Here is a 14815-nt window from a genome sequence, read left to right as displayed (position 1 = left end):
AGTCACAGATCTGGGTTGAATCCATCATCGTTCATTAGCTCACTTCACCACCCCAGTTCAGACACAGCTATATGCAAATCAGTCTTGACCCTGTGTCTCATGGGAACAGTCCAGCCCGAACTGCCAAGCCATGTCTTCCCTGGACCGGAAACAAGCATACTAGGACCGGTTTCGGGCTAACAACCACCATCAGCATGGCTAGCTTGAATCCAGTGGCAAAGTGAGCAATAGACCCAAGTCTGGGCAAACCCTGCCAACTTAGGGCGAACAAAGCCAACACAAGGAGATGAACTCTAATGTCTAATAAAGTATTTTCAACCCTCCTTGCTAAGTGTGTGGCCAGCATAACAGCCACCCCTGCTTTCTTGGAGCCCCTTGAGGAGAATAACTGGCTGTTGAACCATCGGTAGAGGAGCATTCGTCACTTTGCAGTAGGTGCGTTTCCTGCAACATGCATATGTTGCACTTGAAGTCCCGCAGGTAGGAAAGGATTGCCAGGTGTTTAGACAGTGCATTAAGGCCACGCACTCTGAGGCTAAGGATATTTAGCATCACACCATTATGTGAGAGTGGTTGTAAGAGAGTATGACCCCCAGAGAAAAGCGCCACGGTTTCAGAAAGGAGCATATTAGGGCAACAATAGGAGAAGAGTGATGAAAAGAATCACAGAAGGCGAAAGATATAATATTCCAAGAGGAGAGGAAACAATAACACTAACAATCCCCCTATCTGGGAGCCCCGCTGGGAGATAACGCCTACAGCTGAGGGCCAACACCGGATAGTGACACATATCCATCAGTGATCAGGGCGCAACTGGAGTATTGGGAGGGGGGTGGTACAGAGGTGAGGCAACAAAAGACCGTCAATTGCCTCCATCTGTTTGGTCGGATTTGCCTTCTCTCTGAAGCTGCTGGATTAGTTTGTTGTGTGCTTCTCGACTGTCTCCTTCAGTTGGCCTGCTCAGAACCTTCACTCGTCATCGCCAGGACCAACTTGAGGCTGGTGCTGCCGCTGAGGAATCCCGTCGCGGGGAGGCGGCTCTCGAGGGAGGGCTCAGAACCAGCATCCCAGGAAGTGCCCGTGCGTCCTCCAGGGACTGCGCGGTGTGGGTCTACTCCCTCCAAACAAATTGAAGTCGGAATGGGTGTCCCCACTTGCATTTAATATTCTTATCTCAGAGAAGATTCGTGAGGGGCCTGAGCTCCCTTCTGCACTGCAATGTCAGTGAGGAGAGGCCCTGGTAAAGTCACTGGCGGTGATAATGAAAATTGATGGAGGATTGTGCCGCAGTCATGATCGTTTCTTTCTGGCGGTAGGAGTGAAGGCAGGTCTGTATGTCTTGTGGCTGTCCTGGCACAGTGGGCGGGCAGGCAGCATTGTGCGCCTGGGCCAAGACTATCTCCTCATCCTGCAGTGAGGGGGCAACCTGCTTGAAAAGACAAACAGACAACTCGTCTCGGGAACCCGAGATTGCTTGGAGTGGAACGCCCCTGATCTGTATGTTGGAGCGGCGGGATCTATTTTCCAGGTCCTCGAGGCAGTAGCGGAGGTCCAGGTTGGATGTGCGGATGGCAAACAATTCCTGCTGATGACCCTCAAGCTCTTCTTCATGTGAGTCCTGCCCTCCTCCAGTGTGGCAACTCTCGAGCCCACTGTTTCTACTTCTTGTCACAGTTGTTTGATGTTGGTTGTAATTTCCCGCTTAAGACTAGTAAAGTCATCCGGCAGTGTTCCAAAGAGACGTCCCAGAAAAGTTTTAGTGATAGGGGAGTTGTAGCCCTCCGCACCACTGACAACATCAGGCTCAGCTTGTGGGTATGAGAGTACATGGCCACTCGCTCCTCCGCCCTTCTTAGGAGCAGATTTAGCGAAAAAGTCCTTCACCGAGGGCTCCCTCTTTGCATTCGAAGAGAAGACATACTGCAGTGGATGAACGGTGCTCCACCCTCCACCGCCACCCACACCCAGCAGAGGGTGCCGCGATAAGGGCCAGTGAGTTCTACATGTGGTACGATGGAAGGACTCCCCACCGCTGCACCACGACTATCAGTGAGGGCAGGTCGTGGGCGAGGACGCAACCAGTAGGAGTTCAATTATGCAGGGTCGGTGATCGATTACTGTGAAGGTCAAATGTAGTTGCCCCGCACAGGGGCCAGGAGGGGTATCCGCTGGTCAGCGATACCCCGATGGGACAGCGACCAGCGCCTGCGCTAACCGGGAGTGCTCTGGACGGTGCTCTGTAACGTAAAGGCAGACCGGCTCACCCCGTCTGAGCCGTAGAAGGTCACGTACAACCCTCGCCTTCCAGTCCCCCCAGGTAGGTAATTGGGCAGATCCGCAGGGGTCCGGCCGGGCCAATACAAGTGATGCGCCCAGACTCCTTCACAGACTATTGCTGCCACTCATCCACCATTGGTTGTTATCTTTCTTTGTCTCAATTTGAGCTTCTTGGGCCGTGGGCCAGTGTGCTCTCTGCAGGCCAGGACTATGAGAGCTTCCCCTCAAAGAGGCTACCGGGCAGAGCAGCAGGCCCAGGTCAACCGTGCTGCGGTCGCCGGAGGCCACGTACCCTGAAGCAGATGCTGGTACTCCAACGGGTCTGCCCAGCCCCTTCAACAGGAGATCCAAAGTAGGGGTGCGGGGCTCCCAAACACGGTGGCGTGAATAGAGGTGTTGGGTGTCGCACTTTGGCAAAACGCTACGAAAGGCACTGGGATCCGCAGGGTCCAGGCTCCACAGCCTGCACGAGGGTGCTTCGTCCTGCCTCTAGCGGTGATCGCGCTCCGCCCTGGGCAACCTATTCCACACCCCACACCACTCAGCCCTGCGGCTCGCATGTACTCACTTCAGTGAGGCCAAAGCAGCAGGGGTTCCCTCCAGTGAGGCGCCAGGAATCTGTTGCAGGCTCAGTCCATCTGCATCTGAGCCCCCGGCAGCTGCATTTCCACCATAGATTGTCACCGGTCGAAAACGGCCAGGCCGTAGGGCCCCAAGACGTGAGGGTGTGAGTGGAAACAGACAGGGCCCTCCCCCGCTAAGCTGCCGAGGCTGTCTCCATGAGCGGCAGGCTCCGCGCCACGTGGCCTGTGCGGTGTTGCTCTGGTCCACATCTCCCCGAGGCCTCAAGTCTCTGGATGGCCATTGGATTCACAGGAGGTGTAGCGAAGATGTCCCCGCCCGGGTCACTCTAATTGCCAGCTGTGAGTAGTGCTGGTGCGGTTTTTGGCCTGCCAGGTCTACCACATCCGGCGGAGCTCCTGGATGTGCTGGTCGCCATCTTGGACACGCTCCCTGTCCTAGGTATTTTAAAGGTAGGTTTAAAATGTACCTAGACAAATAGTGTTTGGCAAAGGTGATGTGGAAGATGAATTTGGCTATGTGGTCAAGGTGCTTGGTGCTAGATTTAAACCTCATCAAAATGTTATTATAGAGAGGCACAAATTATTTATAAGGCATCAGTTACCAGGAGAACCTGTAGAAAGTTATGTGGTGTCATTAAGAACAATGGCTGCCACATGTGGATCTAAGGAGTTTGAGGAAGAACTGATTCGTGATCAGGTGGTTGAACTCATTAATAGTAGAAAAGTTCAGGATGTTTTACTTACTACACCAATTTTAACATTAAGTAGAGCTGTGGAATTATCAGCTAGCAAATAAAATACTGCAGCATATGGCACAAATATCAATCTCCCATGACAGTAAGGAAGTAGTAGCAAAAGTACCTGGTAAGGTACAAAAGAAATTTAACAAGAATCTGAATATAGCAACACCAACAAAAAAGTGTAATTAACATATTTCAGGGGAAGGGGTTCCTGATGAAGTTGTGTACTATTATGAGCCACAATTTGTGTACCAAGAATTTGATGAGTTTGTGAGTGATTTTGGAATCAAACATGTCACAACTTTGTGTGTCACCCTAGAAGTAATAGCCTGGTAGAGAGGTTCAACTGAGTGTTAAAGGAGAATCTGCAGTAGTCAGCTGTCAATGGACGGCCTTGGAAGTAAGAGATTAAGAATCTTTTGTGGGGTGTGCGTACCACACTTAATGCTGATACCAAAGTTTCACCTTTTGTATTGTTGAAAGTTAGGGTGTCAGGGTAAAAAATGTATGGCCTAAGATTGGACCCTAGGAAAGTTGAGGCCATTAGAAGTGTGTCCGTACCTCAGAATGCAACAGAGGTGATGAGGTTCCTAGGTATGGCGACATCCTGCAGTCGGTTTATCCCGAACCTGGCCACACTGTCAAAGCAACTGAGGACCCTGACGAGAACAGTAACTCCGTAGGAGTGGGGACCAAAGGTGGACAGGGGCGTTCAGGCTAGTGAAAGAAACCCTACTCGACAATGCCACTATGGCACTGCGAAGAACGGAGCTTGTGCTTGAAGAAAGCCCCATAGGGTTGGGAGCTGTGCTCCTGCAAGAGAAAACAGGGATTGTGGGTCCCCATTGCCTATGACGGAGCAAATGACTTTGTGAGGATGGTGGGACACGAAGCATGTCGAAAGACACTATTGATCAAGGAAGTGACGGAAGCGGACGAAATCCAGTCATCTGCGAAAGATGCGCTTTCCAGGAAACTGTGTAAAAATGTCCTTGATGACTCCAAATCACTAAAGCACCTTGGGCAGATGAGTAGGAGCCAGCTTTGGCGAGTACAGAATGAGCTGAGCGCCAGCGAGGAGAGTCAGCTGTTCAGGGGCCAGCAAACCATGGTGCCACGGAGTCTGTGGACCTGGGTAATGAACCTGACCTACCAGGGTATAGTTAAGACTAAGGTGAGATTACGGGACAAGGTGTGGTTCTCAGGTATGGATACCTAAGTAGATGAGAAGGTGTGCAATTGTCACTCTTGCACCATTCCAGTGGGGACACACCACCAGCCCCCGTAATCACGGAAGAACCAAGCTTGAAGCCGTAGTCGAAATTTAGCATTGACTTTGGTGGTTTCCCGGATGGCCTCCTCACAGCAGTACTAACTGACTCCCATACTAAGTTCAAGATGGTTAAACTTGTACAGTTGATCGCATTTTCAAGAGTTAAATTAGTTTTGGAGAAGATATTTGCCCTGGTTGGCCTTCTCAAAGAGTTAAAGACAGACAATTGACCACTATTTCAGAGGCAGGAGTTCCAAGAGCTTCTGGCCCTCCTCGCCATTTGTGGCGCCCATTGGGGGTAGCCGTGCGCTCAATAAATGTCAATAATAAATAAAATAAATAAATAAATTTGACATAGGAAGGTGACTCCGTAATGGCCCAAAACAAATGGGGAGATAAACGATTTATGAGGACCTTAAACCAAGCTCTCCAAATAGGGTGGAACAGGGTGAAGACCCTGAGTGCTGCCTTCACCGATTCCTGCAGCCCTGCAGGCAGACCCTGCACAGCACCATCAACTGTGTGCTGACGGATCTCCTATTCCAGAGCTCTACGTGGGACAGCATTCCGGCTAGCTCAGAATGGCAGCCTGCCCTCCTGGACATCCAGGCTACAGAAAGTAGAGAAGGGCCACCAACAACCAGGACAGCGGAAGCCCATCAATTACAGGTGGGGGATCATGCGGACCGCAATCAGGGGTGGAAGTTCCATACCCTGTTTGAGGCAGAGACCTGGCAGGTGGTAAAGATTAGTGGGACAATGGTCACTGTCCAACAAGGACAAAACACCACTGTAAGAAACATATCATGGTTCTAGAGGGTGATAAACCCGACAAGGAAATGTGACGGTGGGTCTGGAGGGAGGGGATAGGCCAGTTGGGAAGGACTACCCATGCAAAACTCACCGGACAAAATATTTCTTTGCATCTCCATGGTAATACCACTTCTCCTGGTGGCTGGAATGTGACACCTGCCATGGCTTCCTCACAAACCAACACCCCTGCTTGAGTGGTCCAGGATAGCACTATTCTGGCTAGCGGGAGTGACAAAGGGGTCCGAAGTCAGAGGTATGATCTTTGCCCCAATCCCACACCCAGCCAGAAGCTGAGAGACTACGTCTGCCATGTCAGAGTGGCCAGACAGCTGGGTACACCCCAGTTAAAGTTGGAAGGGATGTAGAGTGCCACCCAGCCTCTACAGTAAGATGTTACTACATGCACCCTGAGGGCAGGGCACTACCCAAAGGTATAAATAAATGGCACAGTGGTTGCTCAAGACCACTGCTGAATTACAATCAGAGTACTGTGTGTGACCCTTATTTAGCGCAGAGGGCCTCTCATTGTGTTTGCCAGGCCGCGAACATGACAGACATGTTGTCACTTCAGATCCTCCCCAATTCGACCACCTAATTCACTACTCCAGAAGGGTTGGGAGCGTTGACAGGGGGACACTAGCAGATAACATAGATGAGATGGGGGGAGGGAGTGCTGGCAGCAAAACCAAGAACAGGTCACGAAGGATGTTTACGAAAGGAGTGGTGAATGGGAATGCACATTTTGAGGTGACATGGTTGGAGTGAATGATGTGGTTGCTTGGTGGGAATAGTTGACAACTATGGGAAAGCTTTAAGGGTGGTGGGGGTACCTGTCCTAATAAAGCGGCCTTTTAGGCTCTTTGCTTGGTGTCCTGCTTTATCCTGAGCCGTCTCGCCGGAAGTCATGTTGTTGGAAAAAGCCTGACCTGGTTCAAGGTTTTTCATGTAATGTAAGCCTAGGTGATACGATAGACTGGACGCCAACAGTGGCATTCTAAACAGACATATTAATAGCATTGCCTTGAGCAGGGGCGGCTTGTGACATCCGAAAGTGGTGGGGGTGCAAAAGCCCGGGTAAAGTGCCCTGCGGCCGGCAAGCACAAGGGGGATCGGGGAGTCTCACCGACAAAACCCGGAAAGAAAAGTGGGTAAATGGAGCACTCCAAGCAAACCAGAGGAACCAAGAAAACCGACAGAGCAACTGTGAATGTGTAGGCATGACACCAACAAATAGGACGAACCCTGCACCAAGACCGCCCCCGGAGCCAACCCACACTGAAACCGAACCAAGAATACAACACCCAAAATGCACCGCGCTGCTCCACGAAAACCCAGCACCGAAAACGGTGCCACCACAGATCACACGCAGCGAGATGAAGCAGACTTCCAAAGCACCCCAGCCACGGAACACCCACTCCTCACCCACAAGTGAACACCCACTACCATCCAATGCCACACACAACAGGAAGAGACAATACCATGCGGGAGCACATAGGGCGAACTCAGGTCCCAGAAAGATGCACAAGAGTCCAAGACCCAACAGCAACGCAGCCCACACGAATCAATGCAGTGCTTGGGAGATCACCTGCACATACGCAGCACCAGACAACAACACCCGCCCTGAGACCGAATGCCAGAACCACCCACCCCATCCCAGGGGTCCCCAGGGCAGGTACACCACAGGGAGACTGCCAGTGCCACCACCCACCCATTAATCACATGCACTAAAATAGGACAGGCACAGAACACCACGCACAGCCCAATTAACAGAAAAGTCACCGGCAGCCAACCTGCCGCAGAACACTGCAGCGAGAGACCCCTGGGGATGACCCGCCGCCCACCACAAATCCCAACAATAATAATAATCAGCCAAATGGGGGCTTGGGGGGGTGCCGACCACCGGGCTGTTTGGGAGGGCTTCGGGGGGGGAGGGGGTTCTCTTCCTTTCCAGACCCTTCTAGAAGTTTCTGTTGGGCTGCTTTTTAGTAGGTTTCTGGCAGCCCAACATATAAGACTCCTTGACTCCTCCCCTCCATCACCATTTTGGGTTTGGTGACCTGGTGGCTGGAGGCTTAGCGTAATTTTTGTCGAGGTTCTGTGAGGTGATAAGTTGATATATTTAGCTTTATATTTAGCTTTAGTATATTTTGTTGTTGTCATCCGCATCTATGGAGGATCACCGCGTGCTGGAGGCTCTGCGCCTGTTGTCTGGATCTGGTGATCGAGGGGGCCCCGGCGGTGTGGTGGTGGCAGCCTGTTCGTCACCGAAGAAGCGCCGGTCTCAGGGGGTAAGTGAGCGGGGCCGCTCCCGGACTCGGAAGGCGGCCCCGTCAGCAAAGGTGCGGGCGGGGACTGAGGAGGTGTCGGGTGTTTCACGTGACCCCCCGGTTGCAGGAGCGGGGGTCGCGTCGGTGCTTCAGGTGACCGGGCGCTCGTCTGTAGGCGCCGGTGGCGATGCGGGTATTAGTATGTCTGAAGCTTCCCCGGCGGCTGTTCTCGGCAGTGGAGGCCGTAAAAGGAGCGCGAAGCGCTCTTCGTCTCTGACGTGCATGGAACGGCAGGAGGGGGTTGCGTGACGGTGCTCCACAGTGCGGTGCTCGTAGAGGATCGATTGCTTTGGGTGAGGGGAGGGGTGGTTGTGTGGAGGGCAGGGAACTTCTTTCATTGCATCATTTGGCTCCTGGTCGGGTTCAATTTGATCAACACTTGTTGAATGCGGTGCATATGGCGGTTTATGATGTTCCTCAGGACGATCTAGGCCAGGCTTCTGTTGATATCGACGTTACACATGTAGAGGAGGCATATGAGGGGGCAGGTTTTGCGCATAGCCCCTTGTTGTTTTCTGGTCCTCCTTCGGAGCATGAAGAGGCTGTGTCTGTGTTGGGAAGCTCTAGGGGGGAAGGGGAGTGGGCTCAAGTTGGGGAGGGGGGTGTCAGTGCTAGAAATGTTTTGGAGGAAGGGGTCACTAGGTCAGGGGAGGGTGGTCAAGTTGTAGGTTTGTCTGAGGACGTTGTTTTACACGAGTTGGAGGGTAGAGTTGAACAGGGTGTACCTTGTTCCCTTTCTCATGTTGTCTGTAATGTGGGCCAGGGTGAGGTTTGTCCTGTTAGGGGTTTGGTTAGTGTAAAGGGTGTGGGTGAAGGAGCTATTGTTGATAAAAGGGGTGCTTCTATACCTGGTTTCTCTGAGCTGGGTGTGGGTCAAGTACCTGTTGGGGGGTCAGCAGAGGCTTGTCGAAATGTTTCTGATGTTGGTGTTAGGAATGTGGTTCCTTCTACATTTTCCCAGCATGGTAGGGGTTTTGGGAGGGTGGGTGGTGTTTCCGTTCGGGGGTTTTCAGATACTGTTCCTGGTTTTTCACAGGGTATGGTTGGATCCCATTTTGAGTATCAGCCTTCTGGTTGGGAGCGTTTTAGAAGGGTGCACATGGAGGGGAGTGGGATGCAGAAAGAGGGGGGGGAGCAGGGGTTGGCGGAGAGAATTTCAGGTAGAGTGTCTTCTTCGGTGGTTGTGCCTACTGAAGTGGTTTCGAGTGATGATGAGAATGTGGTGGGGGATTCGCCTGTTAGAGGGGCACCTTTGAGGAGTGAAGGTAGGGTTTTGTCTCTTGATAGGTTGCAGTCACGGTCAGTTAATCCAGTGGTTTTGCAGCAGCCTAGGGCTGGTACAGGTTTTGTTATGAGGGGCCCCAGCACACCAGTCCAAACTTTTTCTTTTCAGGTCGTAGATAATTTCGGCGGTCCAGACTCGGTAGGGCGTGGTCCAGTCCAATTTCGCAGAGGTGAAGTGAGGAGAGAGCCTAGCGCGGCGATCTCTATTCCACCGCGGGACCCCGTCGCGGTCAGCACACGAAGGGATTGCGCAACCTCGCTAGCCCCAACGAATAGCAGGTCTAGGTGGTCGACCTTGCCGTCGGCTATGGAGCTACAGAGTCAGCACGGGGGAAGGTACAGGCGTGTACAGTCTGTTCCCCCTCCAGGAAGCCGTTCTATTCAGTCTGAGATTAATGTTTCTAATGACGGGTTAGGTAAGACCCGAGGTGTTGTGGTCCATGACAATGTGGGGCTTCTGGAGATGGAGCCGGTGGTCTTGGACTATGATGATGACACTCCTGAGGAAGGAGAACTGTGTGAAGGGGCGGAGGGGGAGTCCTCTCATGTGTCCCGTAGTGTCTTTCAGGTGTCGTCCGTTGCAGAAAAGTCAAGGGAGAGACGAGAGCATGGCACATCCACTAGGGCTTCTCGAGGAAGGGCCATGTTAGATTTCTCTGCGCCACGGAAGGAGGCGGCAAACACAATTCATTTAGAGCCAGGTGAGAGAGCACTTACACAGGCCAAACCAAATATGGTGTCTGTGGGGACGGGAGTGGAGGGGGTTGGGGGGGTTGGGTAAGGGAGATTGTTGAAAGGGAGATATGTTAAGGATACAGGTGTAGGTACAGAGGCCAGTTTTGGTTCAGTTGAAGGTAAGACTGAAAGTGGTACAAATACGGATGCTGTAGAAGGAGTTAAAGACTCCCTACACAGTAAAGAGTTGAAATTTTAAAAAACTGCCATATATGGGAGTCACTAAACCTTTGGGCGCTCATCTTATGTTATCAACGAAAGAGCGCATTTGGAAGGGTGAGTATGTGGAGATATTGAAGCTCCTCCACCGTGAAGTTAGGTCTAAAGAGGGCTCAAAGGAAGAGGAGTATGAGCTGGCAAAACGCCCAAAGGCACCACTGACGATTGAGAATTGGACAGCGGCTTTTCTCATTTATGAAAGTGTTTATTGTGAGAAATTTCCTGAGCGCGGCGTTTCTATATTTAAATACATGGATGTGATTCGGAAAGCGCAGCTTACTGGTGGGGGATACGCTTGGGCCCAGTATGATGAGGAATTCAGGGCAAGGATGGCATGGGACTCGGAAGCAAAGTGGGGAGAGTTGGATACTGATCTATGGCAGGATACGATGGGGGCCGCCTCTGGGGGCAAGACCATTTTTACGGCCAGCGGTCTTCCTTTAATTTATCAGCCCTTTCAGGGGAAGCCCACGCGGGGAGGGGTGGGGAGTGGTTCAGGTTCACAGTCAGGAAATGGTGCTTGCTGGGATTTCAATAAGGGGTTGTGCACCAGAGAGTATTGCAAATATAGGCATGAGTGCTCGGGCTGTGGAAGGCGACACCCCTTGTTTAAATGCTGGGGGCCCAAGCCGGGAGGTGCACAACAGGGGAATCAGGCAAGTTCAGGTGCGGCAGGATCGTCACAGCAGTTTAGAGGGGGCCGGGGAGGTAGGGGCGCGCAGGGTTCTGGGCCAAAGGGCTCATACACCAGTTAAGCTGCCTCAGTTACAACGGGCCCTTCAGGATTATGAGAACGCAGCTGTTAAGCAGAGGCTATTGGAGGGCTTTCAATTTGGTTTTCGTTTGGGATACCTGGGGCCAAGGCAGAGGCGATGGGCAGACAACTTAAAGTCAGCTTTCGAGCATAAGGCAGTGGTGCGAGACAAACTGAGTAAGGAAGTGCGTGAAGGTCGGATGGCAGGCCCTTTTCATGACTGGCCGATCCAGAATTTGATCGTGTCACCAATTGGTGTGGTCCCTAAAAAAGAGCAGGGACAGTTCAGACTTATTCAGCATTTATCCTGGCCGGAGGGGTCTTCTGTGAATGATTTCATTGATGAGGAGGCTGCTTCGGTTTCATATTCCTCAGTTGACGTGGCCATGTCACTTGTTGTGACCGCGGGCGCAGCTGCTGAGATGGCTAAGTGTGACATTAAGTCTGCATTCCGGCTGCTTCCAGTCCATCCAGATGATTGGTGTCTTCTGGGTATCCATTTTGAAGGAAAATGGTACGTGGACAAAGCATTGCCGATGGGTTGTTCCATGTCCTGTGCTCTTTTTGAATGTTTCAGCAATTTTTTGCAGTGGCATTTCACACACCATTCTGGTCACTCCCTGGTTACGCACTATTTGGATGATTTCTTTTTTGTGGGTTCCCCGGGCTCCGCGGAATGCCAGGCAGCTCTGGACACTTTTCATGGGCTCATGGAGGAACTAGGCGTGCCTTTGGCTCCTGAGAAGACTATGGGTCCTGCCACAGTTTTATCATTTTTAGGCATTGAAATTGATTCTGTGACGATGCAGGCTCGCCTGCCGGAGGATAAGAAGACAAAAATGCTGGAATTATTGAGTGGTATGTTGTTGAAACAGAAGGTGCAGGTGAAAGAGATTTAAGTGTTGTTGGGACACCTTAATTTTGCGTGCAGAGTGGTGAGGACTTTTTGTCGGCGGCTGGGCAGGGCTCTGGCTGGACGACACTTGCCGCACCATCGTGTGCGTCTGTCAGCAGGGGTCAAAGAAGATTTGCGGATGTGGAAATTTTTCCTTACTTCCTTTCATGGTGTGCCTTTGGTTAGAGACATGGATTATCAGTGGGATGTGAAGATGTTTTCTGATGCTGCGGGCAGTGAGGGTTTTGGCTTGTACTGGAATGGGAGATGTTGTGCGGAGAGATGGCCGGAAGAATGGTTGAATGGGGGAAGGAGTATAACATTTCTGGAGCTTTTTCCTTTGCTGGTGGCTTTGACTCTGTGGGGTGAGGACTTGGCACACAAAAAAGTACTTTTTCGTGTGGACAACATGGCAGTGGTCGAAATTGTCAATCAGCAGTCAGCCAGAGACGAGCAGGTTCTGAAGCTAATGAGAGTCTTTGTGTTGGGTTGTTTGAAGCATGATATTGCATTTCGAGCCTTACACATTCCTGGTGTGGGCAATGACATAGCGGATGCTTTGTCTCGTTCGCAGTGGGGGAGATTCCGTGGACTGGCCAGGGAGGCGGACAGATCACCGACCCTAATGCCGATTCATCTGTGGCACGTAGGCAACAGCGGGTATTACAACTGGTGGTAGGTTCTTTGTCTATGTCCACGCATTCAGCTTATTCTTTGGCTTGGAAGGAGTTCTTGGAATCGGGGGCGTCCAGGCGTGAGGAGGTTTGGCGCCGTTCAGAGGATGTGATCCACTTTATTTTGCACCTTATGGATAAGGGTTTGTCTAGAGTCAGCATCGCAGGCAAGTTGGCAGGGATTTCCTTCATGGGTAAACTTTTTTGGGGATATTCTCCTTCAGCTGGTGAGATTGGCAAGAGAATGCTGGAGGGTTGGGCCAGGGAACGGGGAGGTTCCACAATGTCTAGGGCCGCTTTATATTGGCAGACATTGGCCCGGGTATTAGCTGTCCTGCCTTCTGTTTGTAGCGATGATTTCGAATCTTGTTTGTTTTCCATGCTAATGGCCTTTATGTTCTTTGGGGCTTTTAGTGTTTCAGAATTGTTGGGGTCTAAGGCTAAGGTTGGTATATGTTGGAGAGATGTCTTCTGCTCCGAAGAGGGTGTTCATGTGTGGCTTTCTTGTTCCAAGACTGATCAAAGGAAATTGGGCAAAGGGGTATGGTTGGAAGCTCGTTCCCCTAAGATTACATGTCCTTTGCGGTTGGCTCGCCGCTGGCGCAATCTATCAAGGGGTTCTGACGGTGATCTTGTTTTCCAGCACATTAACAAAGCTCGGGTTACAGCATACCAACTGCGCATGGTTTCGCGTAAAGCGCTGCAGCATATTGGTTTGGATGGGGACCGATTCGGGACACACTCGTTTCTTATTGGTGCGGCAACAGAAGCGCATAACAGGGGATGGTCTGAAGGGGACATCATGAAATTGGGCCGCTGGTCATCTAAGTGCTTTCAGCGTTATGTGCGGGGAGATGCGGGGGAGGCGCATGCGTCATCCTCTTTTCCTTGAGCATTCATTGTTTTCTCTTTTACAGGTTCTGTGGCTGGGCCTCGATCCCAAGCGGTGACGGTGTGGATTGTGGGCCATTCGTTCGTCAAGTGGGCCCGGGTTCAGGCTGCCCAAAGTTATTTTGGAGAATTGTTGGGATTTAATGATAAAATGTTTAATATTGTTTGGAAAGGTGAAGGGGGGATGCTTTGAAAGGAATTAATTCCGTGTCTTAACAAAAGTTTGGTTGGAAATTGTTGTCCAGATATTTTGGTAATCCACTTAGGCGAAAATGATCTTTGTGCAACAAAAGGGGTCGTTTTGTTGCGGGCCATGAAGAGGGATTTAAGTTTCATTAAGGAACGTTGGGCTGGTTGCCATGTTTTTTGGACCGAACTGATACCCCGCAGGATTTGGCGTGGTGCGGTGAATCCGAGAGCAGTTGACAGGGCCAGGAAGAAGGTGAATACCGAGGTTTCTCGTTTTTGCCGTCAGCTGGGTTTTGGGAGACTTTCCCACAGAGAGATTTGTTTTGAGTCGGTAGAGTTTTTTAGGGATGATGGTGTCCATCTTTCCAGAATAGGCATGGACTTGTATTTGTTAGAGTTACGAGAGGTTTTGGCGAGGGCTTTGTCTATGCAGCCTTGAGGGTTTTTGGTTTTCATACTCCCCTTTTTTCCTATTGGGGGGGCAGAAAGGGGAGGGGGTGGCTGGTGTTGCCCCCCCCCTCCTTCCTGGGTGGCGGGGTCTAGTTGTTTCTGGGCAGTTGGTGTCAGAGTTTGGTTGATTGCTGTTCAGGTTTGTGTTAGCGACAGGGAAAGGATAAGTTGGTCATTGGTTGGATGATCATATTTTTTGAGGGTTTGACAGAGATGAAGGGGCAGGCAGGTGATTGGTTGAGGATGGGCCTGGTATGGGTAAGTTCGGGATTGATATGATGACGTTATGTTTATTAATGATGATGTAATATTTTATAATGTTGTTATAATGTTTTAAATGTTGTATTGCATGGGTGGGGGTCGGGCCATAAAGATTTTAGGGGAGGGGGTGGCAGCGGGGGTCAGGTTTATTTATTTATTTAGTGAGGTCTAGTTTTGGAAGGCGTTGCTGAGGTTTATGATTTTGTAATGTGCACCTGTTCCTAATAAAGCGGCCTTTTCCACACTTCAGTTTCTGGTCTGCTTTAACCCCCCCCCTCGCCCTCCCTCCCAAGGGGGGCTTGGGGGGGGTGCCGACCACCGGGAGGTCTCCCCCCCGGGCTGTTTGGGAGGGCTTCGGGGGGGGAGGGGGTTCTCTTCCTTTCCAGACCCTTCTAGAAGTTTCTGTTGGGCTGCTTTTTAGTAGGTTTCTGGCAGCCCAACATATAAGA

The sequence above is a fragment of the Lissotriton helveticus genome, chromosome 1_1, assembly GCF_964261635.1.
Source record: "Lissotriton helveticus chromosome 1_1, aLisHel1.1, whole genome shotgun sequence".
NCBI lineage: Eukaryota > Metazoa > Chordata > Amphibia > Caudata > Salamandridae > Lissotriton > Lissotriton helveticus.
This window is presented reverse-complemented; position numbering follows the sequence as displayed.